Genomic DNA, 16,859 nt, shown 5'->3' on the forward strand with positions numbered 1-16,859 from the left:
CCCGGTAGCTGGGACTACAGGCATGCGCCACCATACCTGGCTAATTTTTCCTATTTTTAGTAGAGACAGGGTCTTGCTCTTGCTTAGGCTGGTCTTTGACTCCTGGGCTCAAGCAATCCTCTTGCCTAGGCCACCCAGAATGCTGGGATTACAGGTGTAAGCCACCGCGCCCAGCCTATCAAGTCTTCTTAAAAGGAAATACACACTTTGGGAGGAAAGGTGGGATGATTGCTTCAGGCCAGGAGTTCAAGTCCAGTCTGGGCAACATAGTGAGATTCTGTCTCTACAAAAAATATACATAAAAAATTAGCTGGGCATTGTGGCACACGCCTATAGTCCTTAGATAGATACTTGGGAGGCTGAGACAGGAGGATCGTTAGAGCTCAGGAGTTCATGGCTGCAGTGAGCTATGATTGCACTACTACACTCCAGCCTGGGCAACAGAGCAAGACTCTGTCTCTAAAAAAGTAAAAGTAAAAATAAATTTTTAAAAAACGGAAATGCAGAGCAGCATATATGGTCTATTTTAGCAGACTGCTATAACAAAATATCTTAGACTGGGTAATTTATAAACAACAGAAATGTATTGCTCACAGTTTTGGAGGCTGAACAATTCAATCAAGCTCAAGACACCAGCAGATTTGGTGTCAGATAAGGACTCGTCCTCTGCTTCATAGATGGCGCCTTAGCGCTGTGTCCTCACATGGCAGAAGGGGGAAGGGAACTCCCTTCAGTTTCTTGTATAAGGGCACTAATCCCATCCCTAAGGCCTCTGCCCTCCTGACCTAATCGCTTCCCAAAGGCACCACTTCTCCACACTATCACATGGGGGATTAGTGTCCAACATATGAATATTGGAGGAACTCCAACATTCAGACCCTAGCATGTTTTAATCCTCATTTTTGTAAAAACTAAACCAGCATATAGATATGGATGTATTTGTATATGAATAGTAAAAAGACTAAGGGATATCACAAAAGGGAGTCAAAGTTTTGCAACAGAACTTTTTTTTTCCAAAAAATTCAAATGCCATGCAAGAGCAACCTAAGTTGGTTGAGGTATCAATAAACATCAACCAGGAGGGTTTTCTTTACTTTCTTTCTGTTCAGAAACTTGTTGTAGGTATTGTGACAATAATCACAAGCCTTGTAATGGCAAATCATCTTCTCCAAGGTATGGTAAAACTGGAATAAAAGAAAATAAAAATGGTAGCAATGGTTTAACTACTAATGTCATGGAATTATACTTTTAGGCATAAATATAATCAACGCCTTTAGAACAGCTACTTTGTTCCTCTGGAAGAACTGGAAATTTTATTAAAAAAGCAAGACAGTCATGACTAAAAAGATAATTGCATGTTTTAGTTATTTAATTAGAGCTGTTGAAAAAATGGGGTTGAGCAGCCTAAGTTTAGCTCATCAATACTAAAACTATTCAAGTAGAAGCAAAATGGCCCCCGGGAAGGCAATGTGTGGATGGTTTCCCACATTTGGGTAGCAAACTGGACTACATAATCACTCTGAGACTCTGTGTAGAACAGACTAGAAATGCTCTTAGAATTAAGAGGAAAGAATGAACATTTGTAGCCTGGAAGGGCCCAAAGGACTAGGCAGAGCTAAGAAGGCAGGAGGTAGAGTCAGGCATTTCTCAGGCAAGGTCCCAGGTGTGGCCACAAGAATAAGTGAGACAAATGCTTGGGCAACAGTAAGAAACCAATCTGACTAGAGAAGAGGACTCACACTGGAGATTTTCCAGAAAGTATAATAATCCTTTATATTTGCTTGATCTTCTCAACACACCTATGAGATTGGCATTGTTATTCTCCTGTGGCAGGTGGGGAAAAGGGAGTTCATTATTTTATGCATCAATGCCAGGTAAGACTTTGGAATTTATGCTGTGCTAAGAAGAAAGTGACTGAAGAATTCTGGGCAAAAACGTGGGATGTAACAATGAGACATGGCAGAGGAGGGGGTAGGTGCAGTGGAACCGATTGCAGAATTCCAGGCATAAGGTGATAAGACCTTATGGATGAGAAGACACTTTGAAGAAATTTCACAACTCAATTCAATTCAAGAAATATTTCTTGGATAGCTGCTATTTGAAAAATACTTGACTAAGTGCTAATACGTTCTATTTGAAATGTCACCCACTTACTCATTTCCTAGTGAGCAACTAGTCATCCTTCATAGAGGACTATTTTTTAGTGTATGCACATCCACTGGAATGCCTCCTTGCTGGCAGTCATTTTGTACAACATGGAAGAGCTCTACCCTTTGGCTACAGCTACACCTTTGGCTACACCCTTGGCGGAAGAGGCATTGACCCAAGAGCACTCATCAGAATTTTTTCCTTGGGAATTTGGAACAGAGATGAGGGGGGGGGGCAATCTCTGGATAATGAAACCATGACTTATAGATTGAGGAATTGTCAGCAATCACATTTCTATATGCTGGCTGAGTTGTAAAGCGACTCATTCTGCCAAGAACGAAAGAAAAAAAATACAGACACAGAAACAGGAGCAGATATAGGAAACAAAGATTCTAGACTCTTCCTGGGACATGGCTATCGTCTCACCTTTGGGGTCCAAAGACATATTAGTATCCTTAAAATAAATTCCCGGCCAGGCACGGTGGCTCATGCCTGTAATCCTAGCTCTCTGGGAGGCTGAGGTGGGCGGATTGTTTGAGCTCAGGAGTTCGAAACCAGCCTGAGCAAGAACAAGACCACGTCTCTACTAAAATTAGAAAGAAATTAATTGGACAACTAAAAATATATAGAAAAAAAATTAGCCAGGCATGGTGGTGCATGCCTGTAGTCCCAGCTACTCGAGAGGCTGAGGCAGGAGGATCGCTTGAGCCCAGGAGTTTGAGGTTGCTGTGAGCTAGGATGACGCCACGGCACTCTAGCCCAGGCAACACAGTTGAGACTCTGTCTCAAAAAATAAATAAATTCCCACCATGACAGGCTGAATAATGGCCTCCAAAGATGTCCATGCCCTAATCTTCAGAACCTATAAATGTTACCTTATATGGCAAAAGGGAATTTGCAGATATGATTAAGTTAAGAATCTGGAGATGAGTACATTATCCTGGATTATCCTGGTGGGCCCAGTGTAATCACAAGTGTCCTTATAAGAGGGAGGCAGGAGGAGTCAGAGTCATAGAACAGGCTATGTGACAACAGAACAGAGATTAAAGCAATGCACTTTATAGATGTAGGATGGGACTGTGAGCCAAACAATGCAGGAGCCTCTAGAAGCTGTAAAGAGAAGAAACAGACTCCTCTCCTAGAGTCTTTAGGAGGAACCAGACTTACTGACATCTTGATTTTAGCTCCTTAAGATTCATGTTGAATTTCTGACCTCTAGAATTGTAAGAGAATAAATTGTTTTTATTTTAATCCACTGTGTTTGTGGTGATTTATTATAACAGCAATAGGGAATTAATGCACCTTCTCTCCCCACCAACCCTTAAAACAAATCAAGTTGTCTATTCTGTGCAGCCGTAAGAGTCAATGTACCACATCTTCTTTATACTGAGATGACACAGACTATAAGACACACTGCCAATTAATACCAAATTTGGGGTGGGAGAGAAACATTGTCACATTAAATGTATACATTAACCAAAAAAAACATATTCTGGCTTCAGGATGTGAAAATAGGTGTACTTAGAATTAATAAAATTAGGCAATATATCCTTTAAGTCACAACTCAACCATCTCTGCCTCTGTGAAACCTTCTCTAACCCACCACAATGAACTCTCCTCTCTTGACCAGGCATGAAGCCTTGCATCTATCCTCTATCATAGCAACTGTCACCCTACACGATACCAGTAAGTGTACCTGTTTATCTCCCTAGCCAGACTGTGAGCACTTTGGCACGGGTCCTGGTCCCTAGCTTGGTGCCTGCACATAAAATGAATGAAGAAATAAATGAATAGTGAGCTCCTGCCCTCAACGAACTCCCAATCTAGTAGGAACACATGTGACACCACACGAATCAGACTTTTCCAAGCACCGGCATTAGCATCACCCCCTCAGCTCCACCTCAGACCATCAAGCATTAGAGTCTCGCAAGGAGTATGCAACCTAGATCCTTCGCATGCGCAGTTTACAGTAGGGTTCGTGCTCCTATGAGAATCCAGTGCTGCAGGAGGCGGAGCTTATGCGGTGCTGTGAGTGATGGGGAGCGGCTATAAATACAAATGAAGCTTCATTTGCCTGCCACTGCTCACCTCCTGCTATGTGGCCCACTTCCTAACAGGCCCTGGACCAGTACCCCTCTGTGGCCCGGGGGTTAGGGACTGCAGCTCTAGCATACCGAGTGTGCTTTTAATGTACATTCAAATTTGCAACAACTGAAAAGCAGAGTTGAAGGAAAATTTGGAAGCGCTTCTCAGAAGCGGCACTATTTGAACTCAAATACCTTGGCCTTGAAGAATGGGTGGAATTTCAAGAGGCAGAAAAGAAGGAGATGGGGAGGATTCCAGGAAAAGAAGTATAGCATAACCAAGAAAAGTCACGATGGCATGAACAGCAACAGTGTGCTGGAAAACAGGTGAATGATTCATTGAGGCTGGAGCATGTGCTAGCATGTCATATGTGGAAAGAGATGAGTCCAGAAAATTTGATCTTGGTGAGAGCTGGCAATGACCTGAAAGGAGAAATGATGGAGGAAGTCTAATATTGTAAAATATGTATTTGATCTTGACTACAACTACTAAAACCCTTAGAATCTCCAAAGTGGTGTCTTTTTGTATGCTAATAAGTTGACTGATGGCTGGCAGCCCCTAGGTAACTTCAGGATGGGGGCTGGTCACTGGAAAAACCAAGGCAGGATTAGAGGGTTAGCACTTCCAGCCCACCCCACCCCCACCTTGACCCTGGGGAGGGAACAGGGAAGATAAGCCGATCACCAGTGGCCAATGATTTAATCAATCATGTCTATGTAATGAAGCTCCCACAAAAATCCGAAAGAACGTGGTTCAGAGAGCTTCTAGATAACTGAACACGTGGCAGTTCCTGGAGGGTGATGTCCCCAGGGAGGACATGGAAGCTCTGTGCCCTTCCCATACCTTGTGCTATGTATCTCTTCATCTGTATCCTTTGTAATATAATAAACTAGTAAATGTAAGTAAAGCGTTTCCCTGAGCTCTGTGAGTCACTCCAACAAATCGGTGGGACCCAAGGAGGGGGCTGTGGGAACCACAATTTATAACCAATTAGTCTGAAGCACGGGGAAAACAACCTGGGGCTTTTGACTGGCATCAGCAGTGAGGGACAGTCTTGTGGGACTGAGCCCTCAGCCTGTGTGATCTGACACCATCTCCAGATATATAGTGTCAGAATTGAATTGGATGGGAGGACACTCAGCTGGTGTTCAGGCAGAATTCATTGCTTGCTTGATGTGTGGAGATAAAAAAACCCCACACATTTGGTCACAGAAGTCTTCTGTGTTGATTGTTGTGGTGGTGTGAGAGCAGAGGAAAAATGGTTTGTGGTTTTTTCCCCTGGAAGCCAAAATTAGAAACAGAGCAGACTTGCCCACGGGGTTATAGGGCCATGGAACAGGTGCAGGAAGAATCAATGAGGCAGACCAATAGAGTGAGAGTAGACACAAACCAACGGAAAGGGAAGAGTTGAAGATGACCGTGAAATCTCTAGTCCAATGTGGGTCCCAGAAATAATCTGGTGGGGGTACAGTTATGTACTGCAATTGTAATCCAATAAATATTTACTGAATGGACGAATGGACACATAAATGAATTACGAAACAAACAAGTGGTAAATTAAATGCGTGAACAAATGAATGATGGCTCTTTGCCCAAACAGTGGCAAGTAGACACGAGGTTGAGGTGGAAGATACATGAGACCCTTTACCCGAAATTGGATCTGGACTGAAAAGTATTTTGGGATCATGGTCACAAATGCTTTGTCCTCCAAGGTATTTTTCCCTACTGTCGTGTGTTTAAACATGCCCTCAGTAAGCTCCCAATCTAGTAGCAACAGGTATATATAAAATCCGACAGGATTCTCCTAGGGAAAATTTCAAATTTGGCATGAGAGTTAACTCAGTCATGGGAACATGGGGTGCTCCACCGTAGGCCCCAGAGTTGCTGATGTTCGTGAGGAGCTGACAAGCGACACAAGTGGGGCTGCAGTTACATACTGCAATTGTAATCCAGTACATACTTACAGCAGAGGGAGACTGGGGGTAGAGGGCAGCACACCGTATGACCCAGAGCCACAGCCGGGAGCAGGGGTGGCCTCAGGACCCCCCAGACCCTTCTATTGGGCACCCAGATGCTTGAAGCCTCTCAAAAATTACTTAAATGGCATGATTCTTAGGTATAATTATTCTCCAGCCCCCACACCCACCCTTATCATTCTCGATGTTTTACTTATTTATTTATTTATTTACTCTAGAGACAAGGTCTCACTCTGTCACCCAGGCTGGAGTGCAGTGGCAAAATCATAGCTCACTGCAGCCTCAAACTCCTGGGCTCAAGCGATCCTCCTGCCTCAGCCACCCAAATAGCTAGGACTACAGGCACACAACACCATGCCCGGCTAATTTCTTTCCTTTATTTTTTATAGAGACAAGGTTTCACTGTGTTGCTCAGGCTGGTCTCAAACTCCTAGCCTCAAGTAATCCTGCCCTCTCCTCAGCCTCCCAAGGTACTGGGATCATAGGCATGAGCCATTGTGCCCAGGCCTCAATGTTTAATTTAAAGACTCTGTTCTGTCTTATCTTATTTGGTAAGCACAGCAATGCTTCATCAAATAGAGTGCTTTCTCTGTTTCAGAAAAAATCAACTGAGCTATCTCACTATCTCTTTTATGTCAGTTCTGCCAAGGGACCCATTTTTTATTGTTTTGTTTTTTGAAACAGTGGGTGGAAGGGCTAGGTGTGGAGGAGAGTGGGTGGAGGGATGGAATTTCTTGGAATAGGTATTTCTTGATTTTTTTTGTTCTCAGAGCTCAAATGTAATTCAGGCAAAAGAATCTAACTGGTCTCGCCCATGTTGCTGGCTTCTAGAGACTGCAGGGGCTGCTCCTAAATTTGTTTCCCTTCTTAGGCATTTCAACCAGACTTGTCTCTGCTATTTGGGGTTTCTATGCTGACAGCAAAAGCTCCCTAGTGGCTCTATTTCATTCAGCTGATTTTACTGGGCCATTAGCTCAGTCTGCAGTGGCAGAAAACCAGGTCAGTTCTATAAAATACACAGATATTCCAAAAATTTTAATAACTGATTTTTTTCCTAATTTGTTCTCTCAGTTTCTCTGTTAAATGAGGCTTTGAGGTTGGACCAGATCGGTGGCTCCTAAATTTTTTTCTCATTGTAACCACTTATGGAATCTGCTGAAAGCTAGGAACACTTCCTAGGAGGGGAAAAAAAGGCTAAAATTTGCTTAAAGACTCTACCTCCTTGGTTGATTTAAAAAGTTAAAATTAAAATAAAATAAAATCATAAAATTTATTTAGAAGACTGTTTAAAGGGGTTCATGGAATCCGTGAAACTTTTCCACAGTCGCCACGGGAAGAATCTATGAACCCCAGGTTAAGAATCAACTGTCCCTCCACCTCTAAAGCCCCGAGACTCCATGCAGGCTGTCAAAATAGAAAGTACACGCAGTCATTTTGGAACCTCTGTCTGTGGAGGAAATCAGGCTGACAGCTGTATGAACCATGATGTAAGCAGCAGGCACTCACCTGTCCTCCTCCACAGCTGTTGAACAAATGCACTGAGGTCGCGACAGTAAGATCCTAAATTAAGCAAGTCAAATTATTCCCCACGAAGACAATGTGAACAGTGTGTGCACCTTCCAACTCTCCTGTAAACCAGATTCTACAGCCCTCCAATGGTAAGCTCTGCCTGCAAATGAAGATTAGCCAAGAGTCTTGTCAGTTATCTCACTTTGTCTCGAGATCAGACTCCCTGCCTCCACCTCACGAAGATCTGTCTGTTGATGAGAAAGCCACCCCTATTAAAGCAAGTGGCCTTTCTCATCATGATATTACAGGATTGACACATAACTCTCTGTCACACTGGATAGTCTAAATGAACAGGCTTCGTTCACTGCTTTTGAACCATGAGCTGCTGTTCCACAAACACACACTACAAGTACTGTCACATCTCTTAGTTTTTCCAGTGAATTCTTGGAATCCTTGTGTCCTGTTAGCTAGAAGTCAAGTATCTCTTCTTGAGTCTCCCTCTTCCCTCTTTCTTCATTATGGAATTTTCACACATACAGAAACACTGAAAGAACAAGAAAATGAATGCCTGTACACCCTCCATCTATACTCAACAATTATTGACATTTTGCTCTGTTGGCTTTCTCACTCTCTCTGTATATAGAATTTTGTTTTCCAAAACTATGCAAAGTATAAATTGCAATAATTGAAGCACTCCACTTCTATACGCTTTAAAATTTGTCTCCTAAGAATAATGAAATTCGCCCCATAATCACAATACCATTATTATGCAAAAGAAAATTAACAATAATTCTTAATGTCATGTAATATCCAGTTCCTATTCCAATTTCCACAATTGTTTCCAAATGTACTTCTGTGACTATTTTATATTTTCCACATCATCACATTTGGCTGACATAGTTCTTTAACCTTTTAGTCTAGAGCAATCCCCTGGCACACACTTTACTTTTCATGTAATTTACTTTCTTTTTTTTTTTTATATTTCGTAGGGACAGGGTCTTGATATGTTGCCCAGTCTGGTCTCAAACTCCTGGCCTCAAGGAATCCTCCTACCTTGGTCTCCCAAAGTGCTGGGAGACCAACACCCAGGTGTGAGCCACCAACACCCAGCCAACATTGATTTTTTAAAGAGTCCAGGCCGACCATTTTATTGAATGTCCTACATTCTGAATTTGCGTGATTATTTCCTAGTCTTGTTCATGCTCTTCTGTCCGCTGTATTCCCTATAAACTGCAATTTTGATCTAAAGCCTTTATCAGACTCAGGTTAAACATATTTGGCAAAAATACTTCAGAAGTATCTTACATATTTTTATATCACATCAGAAGATATACACAGGCTGTCAATGTAGAAAGCACATACTGTTATTTTGGAACATCTGTCTGCAGAAAAAATCAGTCTGACAGCTGTATGAACCATAATGGTGTAAGCAGGAGGCAGGTGTTTCCATTAGTAGTGGTGCTAAGTTTGACTGCTTCTTTAAGATAAAGACCACAAGATCTCTCCGATGTAAAGTTACATTTTACTTTTACAATTCGTAAGTAATCTGTGGGGTGATACTTAGGTCACATGAATATACTGTTCCCCCAAGAACTTTGCACCTAACGGTTTTAGTATCCATTGATACAACCCTTGACTGAAACAATTATTACACGGGGGATTGCGAAATGCACCCCCTTCCCTCCTGGATTTAATTTAAAAGGGTCGGTTCTCCTTTCACATACAAGCGAGGTGAGCATTAGGTCTGAGCAGTCTGCCACTGCCATTGCCTCTCATTGTCACTCAGTGTTGCTGTTGAAGGCTGTCCCTACACAGCCCTAATTGTTCTGGTCCACCTTGAGATGATGCCACCCTGATTAAGATCCCTGAACATGCTGCTGTGACCCACAAAAGAGGTCAACCCCAGCCCCTCAGTGCCAAGTGGAGCTGGGAATGCCCCTCTCCCATATTCCCAGTTCAGTTCTCTGGTTCACATACATAGACTCACTCGGCACACCAGCCTACCCCAGGAGTGCTAATCCACGATGAGTTCCGGCATCTTCCACTTCATGGACCCCATGATGAAACTGATTCCATTCTTTTCCCAAAGACCCACACTAGGAGGCAGGCAGGTTTTCCCTTACAACCAAGTAGAGCGTCTGATGATACTCCTTTTCCCCATGCACCCTTCTTTTTTAATTTATTTATTTTTCTTGCCTTATCGCATTCATTTTAGTTAGGCCTTTGAAAAAAAAAACTGATTATTGTGATATGTAACACATGGGGAAAATCTATGTAACTAAAGCTCTGGCTAATAAGCCCAATGAGTTTCAGCATCTGAGAAGACCCAAATATGCCTGTTTTCAATAACTATCCCCTTCGCTAAAGGCACCCATTATCATGACTTTCAGGTACTGGTATGTTGGTAAGCGTTTAACAACTCTTTCTCCCAGGGGGGAAAAAACCCTCAGATTGTAGCTTTTGCTGATTTCCATAATGTAAATATTATGACTGTGGCTGATTCCAAGCCACCATCAGAGATTCAGGTTGAGATGCCACAATCAGCTGTCCTGATGCAGCACAGCCGGGCTCCAGCAGGCTGCTGCATCTACAGTAATCACCTCCTTTCTTTCCTTCAGGCTTTTCCTGCTTGTATATGCATCCCTGAAAATCTAAAACTTAATTGAGTCTCCTCTTCTTATGTAATTAGAATAACACTGAGCTTTTTTTTGCTCAATATTATGGGTACGACTTTTATCAATGTTGTTTAAAGTAACTATAGTGGGATAATTTTCATGGATGTATAGGGTATCCATGTATCATTATACCACAGTTTGCTTGGACATTTGGATTGTTTCCAGTTTGAGGCTGTTAAAAATAATAATGGACATTCTGCTGGGTCTAAACTTCTGATTGGAATCTCTGGGTAGTAGGGTAAGTCTATCTTCAACTTTAGCAGATTAAGCAAAATTTTCTAGAATGATTTACCAAATTATATTCCCTCCCACTCTGTGTGACATTTTGCTTCACTTCATATTGTCAGTTGTTATGGTCAATCTTTTTTTTTTTTTTTTTTTGACACAGGGTTTCACTCTGTCACCTAGGCTAGATAGAGTACAGCCTCAAACTCCTGGGCTCAAGCAATTCTCCTCCTGCCTCAGCCTCCTGAGTAGCTAGGACTGCAGGTGTGGACCACCATGTCTAGCTGCCTTGCTAATTTTCTTTTTTCTTATTTTTTAGAGATAGGGTCTGGCTATGTTGCCCAGGCTGGTCTCAAACTCCTGGGCTCAAGAAATCCTCCCACCTTGGCCTCCCAAAGTGCTACAAGTGTGAACCACCATGCTCAGCTGGGTCAGTCTATTTAATATTAGACTTTGTAAAGAGTGTATAATGGTATTTCATTGTGTTTTAAAGCCCATTTTTCAGATTACTAATTAGTATATTTTCTTTTTTTTGGCCATTCAGACTTCCTCCACATTTGAACTGCCTGTTCCCCTCTTCTACATTTCTACCGAGTTGTCTTTTTACTTACTGGTTTGTAGGAGGTATTTTCACATAACCTAGATATGAGCCCTTTGCCATTTGTATGAATTACCAATGTCTTCGCTCTCCCAATGGCTTGACTTTTTAAATGCTGTATCTTTTTAAAAATATGTATTCTTAACTTTCCTTTTATGATTGAGGCTTTTTGTGTTTCTTTTAAAAAATCTATTCCCAATGAAAACAGAATCATTCAGAGTGGAAGCTAGAAATTGCTACTGGAGATTGGAGAAAAGGTGACCTACCTTAGGTAGCAGTGACCCCAAGCACCCTTCTAAAGGCAGCCATGCTTAAAGATTATGTGCCCTTCCAAGAGTGTCTCCTCAAGTGATTCTAAGGTATCCATACCCCACCCTCTTCTAGGGGTGCTACCTTCAATGATCCAAAGTTATTGCTGGCACCTCTAGCTAGAGAAAATACATGCACAGATTGAATCTCTGGTGGCCCTTCCTGTATCCTCGCCATCATAAGCTACCTGCAATTCATCTTATGCTTACGCAATGTATGTATGTTCAAATATTCAATGTTCAAATATATAGCTATTAATGTATATTAATGTACTTTCTTCATAAGGTCATTTGTGTAGCTTATGACTATATATGTTAAGCCAGTCAATTAATTTGTTTACCTCTCCAAAAACCTAATAATTTTAAACTAGAGGACAGAACTCAGAAGCATGAGGTAGGTATACCTAACAGTACTTTGAGCCAACTCTACAGAGCAAATAACTCTGGTTAAACTAGACATACTGAATTTATCTGCACGGACTACAGACATCATTATCATCATCAGAGCTGCCATTTATTTTGTATCTGTAACTGCAAGACACTTTACATCTGTTATGTCTAATCTTCAAAACAGCTCTGCAAGGGTAGGCATTATTATCTCCGACTTAATGAGGAAACTAAGGCTCAGCATGGTTGAAAGGTATTTCCAAGGTCACACAACTAGTACAGAGTGGACCCCAAATTCAAACCCAGATCTCTTGAACTCCAAAACCCATGCTTTTCCACTCCTCTGCTCTCAGAATATATGCCACCCTGGGCCTGGGATTCCGTAATTCTTTGAATTCCGGGCTCTTCTTCAATTGGAGCTCATTTAGAGGATTTAACCAGCAAATCCCAATGATGTCTTCTCCTATCTCTGTGTACCATATTTTTTTGTACAGAGTGCTGTAAAGGAATGTTTAATTTTAGTCAGTGTTTACTTTATCTTTTCCAAACACTTTTATGCCAAGAAAATAGTAAAAAATCGACCTAAATAAGGTACTTTTTGTGGTAATTTTAAATTCAATAAGTGAGACAGGTAGGGGAGGGCAGCCTGGAAATCATGAATGTCTATCTCCTGAGCTTGCTGTTAAGCTAAGCTGAAATGCTTAACTGTGTCCCACTTCTGCATCACAAAGAAATGACCACAACATCTCATTACTTAACTATTTTGACAACACATAATCCATCTCATCCGACTCACCTATTGGAAAGCAAATGGCTCCACTAAACAAGCCAGAAGATGATAAGTGGGGAACAAAGTCTTTGCTGGCTGTGGCTCATTGCTCATGTCTCCCAGGAAGTGGGACCAAGGGGAGCAGAGATGAGTGAAGAGATAGTCAGGAACAGGCCACCAAAGTGGCTTCTCCACCTACCCAGCTGCAGGCTACAGAATTGCCAAACTGCTTTCCCTTCTATGGAGCATCCAAGCACTCAAACCTCACCCCTCTGAGGCAGTCCTCCCATTCATCGAGGGACACCCACAAAAAGACAAGCCTTTTACACATGTCTTTCAGTTCTCTACAAGCCCACTTTGAGGAAAGAGAAGGCAACCACGGTTTATCCAGTGCTGGCTAGGAGCCAGCTAGTTTAACATATGTTTTCACCTTAAACAGCTACAACAGCCCTGTGATGTGGGCACAGTTATCCCCTTTTCACAGAGAGATTGTATCTTGTACTCAAGGACACACAAATATCAGGTGGCAGAGTTGAGAAATAATCCCAGAACTATGTGGCTGGAAAGTCTGATAACTCTTGACCTTCCTTCTAAGCAAGTCTCTCTGTTCTTTGAGGGCTTGTGTCAACAGGCTGGGAACCAAATGCTGTTTAAGACCACTAGAGATTTCGAGCTGGGAACAAAACCTTACAAAGTCATCTACTTCCAATGGCTCTTTACCTCTCCTATCCGCCGCAGTGACTCACTCTGTGCTAGAGGCAGTCCCCGTCAAGAAAACACATCAGACTCAAGTGAGCAGAGTGGCCTTAGGATAGGAGACAATGCTAAATCCGCCTTAATTTTTTATTAAGTAAATATTTATAAACTTTGCTATCTTATCTATTATCTTATCTTTACTGCTATATGTATTATCAATTATTTATCACAATATTGGGTTGAAAATCCTGATTTAGTTCAATCTTTTTATTTCAAAGCCAAGGAAAGTCAAGCCCGGCAAGGGTGAGCAATTTGCCCAGGTCACACCACTTCTAAGTGGTTTTGCTCAAGTGAGTCTTCCAAATCATGTCTTGGTTCCCGACACTTCGCCATAATATCCAACTATATCCAATCGCCAGTCCTGGGCAAGGAGAAAGTCTTGCTCCTAGTGCTTCATGGACTCCCCTCTCCTTCTCCTGAGGATCTTCGTGCTACCTTCTCATTTCCTAAGTCTGCATTCTCCCCGGGCAGAGACCACCTTTCTCCCACTCCCACTCTCAGACCCAGAGCCTCTCTTCACCAGCTCTCTCAGCAAAAACAGAATTCAGTCAACACTCAGATGAAGATGGCTAAGCAGGCACAGCTAGCTGTGCCACAGAGCAGTTTGTTCTCAGGATGTTTCACACTCTTCAAAATTATCGAGAACCCCAAAGAGCTCCAAACCAAACAAACAAAAAGTTAGTGAGAAGAATAGCATTGTTTTATATGCATGCAGCCCCTTTAGTGTCTGGCTTAGTGTAAGACAGCTGGATTCTCAGATCTGCTTCTGCCTTTGCTCTGTTGTGGTATCACATGTCGTGTAGCCGCTGGAAAGCTCCTCTGTACAGAGTTAGAGTGAAACAGGAAAATACTGTATTAGTCTTACCCTGCAAACAGTTTTCACTGCACGACACACATCTCTGGGACACACACACACTCCCGCCCCTGCAGGGTCCCAGGATCATACATTGAAAACCGTTGCTATAGAGCAATGAACTTGGAGCAAGAGGAGCTCCAATCCTGATGACTGACCTTGGGCATGAAGTCATGCATAAGAAAGAGCCCTGCACACACAGTAAATGTTTTTTGAAAAGCTTTCATGAAGCTCTTCCCAAAGATATTTATGTAAAAAGAGATAATGCTTAGGAATAGTGCCTGAATACGAAGGAATGACTCTAATGATGGGATATCAGGCAGGCTCAGAAGCAGAGATGGAACGTGAATTTCAAAAACCCTTGGCAGTGGTGAGGTATCCCTTGAGTCACCCCTTCCCAGCACCCCTTGGTTCACATCATGCATGTGCCCACTTGATGGGAAAATTCCAGCTGCGGCTTCATGTGTTCTGCTTAGTCCAGAAACATCTTTTGTATCTGAGCCTTTCGTTCCTCACCAGCCCTCCTCTGCCCACAGCATTGAAGAGGAAGTCTTCTGAGAGGCTGTCCTGCATAAATGAGTCCTTCCGATTGAGTGCCCTGTTCATACCTGACAGAGACCACCTGGGCAGTCCTCACCCCGCCACACCCTCCCCATACCATAGGCATGGACGGGATCTGGGACTCTTCCCAATCTATTTCCTCACTAGCTAATGAGCAGGAATCCTTAATTAGACTTACTTCTTAGGGAATTATTGCTGTGGATGTTATAAATCTTAGAAGGTGTTCTGCATTCAGAATTATAAAAGTTAATTTTGGCTAAGTGGTACGCTCTGCTATTCCTACTCAGCCATCTTTTCTGGCTGTGGAGGACCAAGAACAAGCACTGAGGCCATATTCCTGCCACCGAGGCAGCAGGGTTTCCAGGAACTTGTGACCATAATTTTAACTGAATCATACTACCCAACCCCCAAATAAAACAAAGACCTGAAGAAGGATGTAGGACCCAAGCAGCTCTGACTTGCAAGTCTTCTGACATTCAATTTGAGTATAGTTGGAAACACATGACTGAAATGTTTGATGGAAGGAAAGATTGTTAGAGGCAAGAAATACAAATGCCATCATCTGCTGCCCTGAACTAGGCATTCTCAACCTGATAGGCAGGCAGGTAGCACAGATAAGTAAGTGACACTGTCAGGTGGAAAACTGTGGTTAGCAGGAGAGCAAACACTCCACCTAAAGGGGGCAGCACCCCCAGGTGACTGTTAACCAGGCTGTACAGTGGCACCATTGCCAAAGCTTCTGATTTGTCAAGAGAACCCAGAAATCTGGATTTTTAAAATGTGAAATCTCCCAATATTTAAATGTTTACACATTTTTAATGATACATATTTTCAGTAAAAATTCAACAAAAAATTTTTCCCAAAAATGTCTGTGAGCTACCAGTTTGTGTCCTTTAGCCCAAAATCTTTCTCATAATACAAGACTATGTCTCTCAACCCAAAACACTGTGGTTCCTGCCCTGTATTGCTCAGGGCTCAACTTTTCTTTGTTTTTATGTGATGAAAATTTGCACATTACCCTATCACAGTAAGTATACAACTATAACTTTTTCGTCATTTCAGGAGTTGATTTCATGTCCTTTTAACAGATCTGACATGTTTACGCAAGAATAGTCTTCCTTCTGGAAGGTTGCAGAAATCAAATAATGATACCTTCCTTCAACTACTTCTCTCTTGCCTCAGCCACCACGGCTGCCTCCACTCTGTGTCCCCAGGGCGTACAGCTGCCGAGCATGTTCAATGCTTATTTCTTGGTACCCCTCGACAAGGATGAGTCAGAATGGATAGCAATCAATCGATCAATCAATCCCAGAAGAAAACCAAAAGGCAAGACAGAACAGTGAGCAGAGAAACAGGGAAAAGAACAGTATAAAAGCACTTGAATTTACAAAGCATAGCTCTCTGGTCCCACAACAGTGAGCTCATAGAAGATCTTTGGTGGATATCCATCCTATTCAGTTGTTAATACTGTTGCTATCTATTTATGTAGCCATAAACAATACACAGAATTGTTTCATAAGCATTAATTTTACATGAATGATATGTTACTATATTCATTATACAACCTGTTTTTAATTTAATGTTTTTAAAATCTATGTTGCTATGTATTTATCTAATTTGTTCACTTTAACTGCTATATAGTATTTCATCATTAAAATGTACCACAGTTTAATTTATCCATTCTTCCTTTGATGAACATTTAGGGTTTTTTTATTTCCACTATTCTAAATAATGTCATATGCCTTCAACATTAAGAGTTTCTTTAGAAAGAAACGCTTGTTGAGCTGTAGCAAGTACATACTTTTATCTTTTTGAGATTTTCGCCAAATTTCCCCTCAAAGTGTTTGCAACGATAGACACGCCCACCAACAGTGTGTCAGAGGTCCTTCTAATGGGTCTTGTTTTTCTCTGTATGATGCTAAACATGAACACAGTGGAAAATATGCACTTTTAGGAAGGAGGAATATCTCCCTATGCTACTAAGGAGAGATCTTCAAGATAGATCACTA

This window comes from Propithecus coquereli, unplaced genomic scaffold (assembly GCF_000956105.1).
Source record: "Propithecus coquereli isolate 6110/MARCELLA unplaced genomic scaffold, Pcoq_1.0 Scaffold166, whole genome shotgun sequence".
Taxonomy (NCBI): Eukaryota; Metazoa; Chordata; class Mammalia; order Primates; family Indriidae; genus Propithecus; species Propithecus coquereli.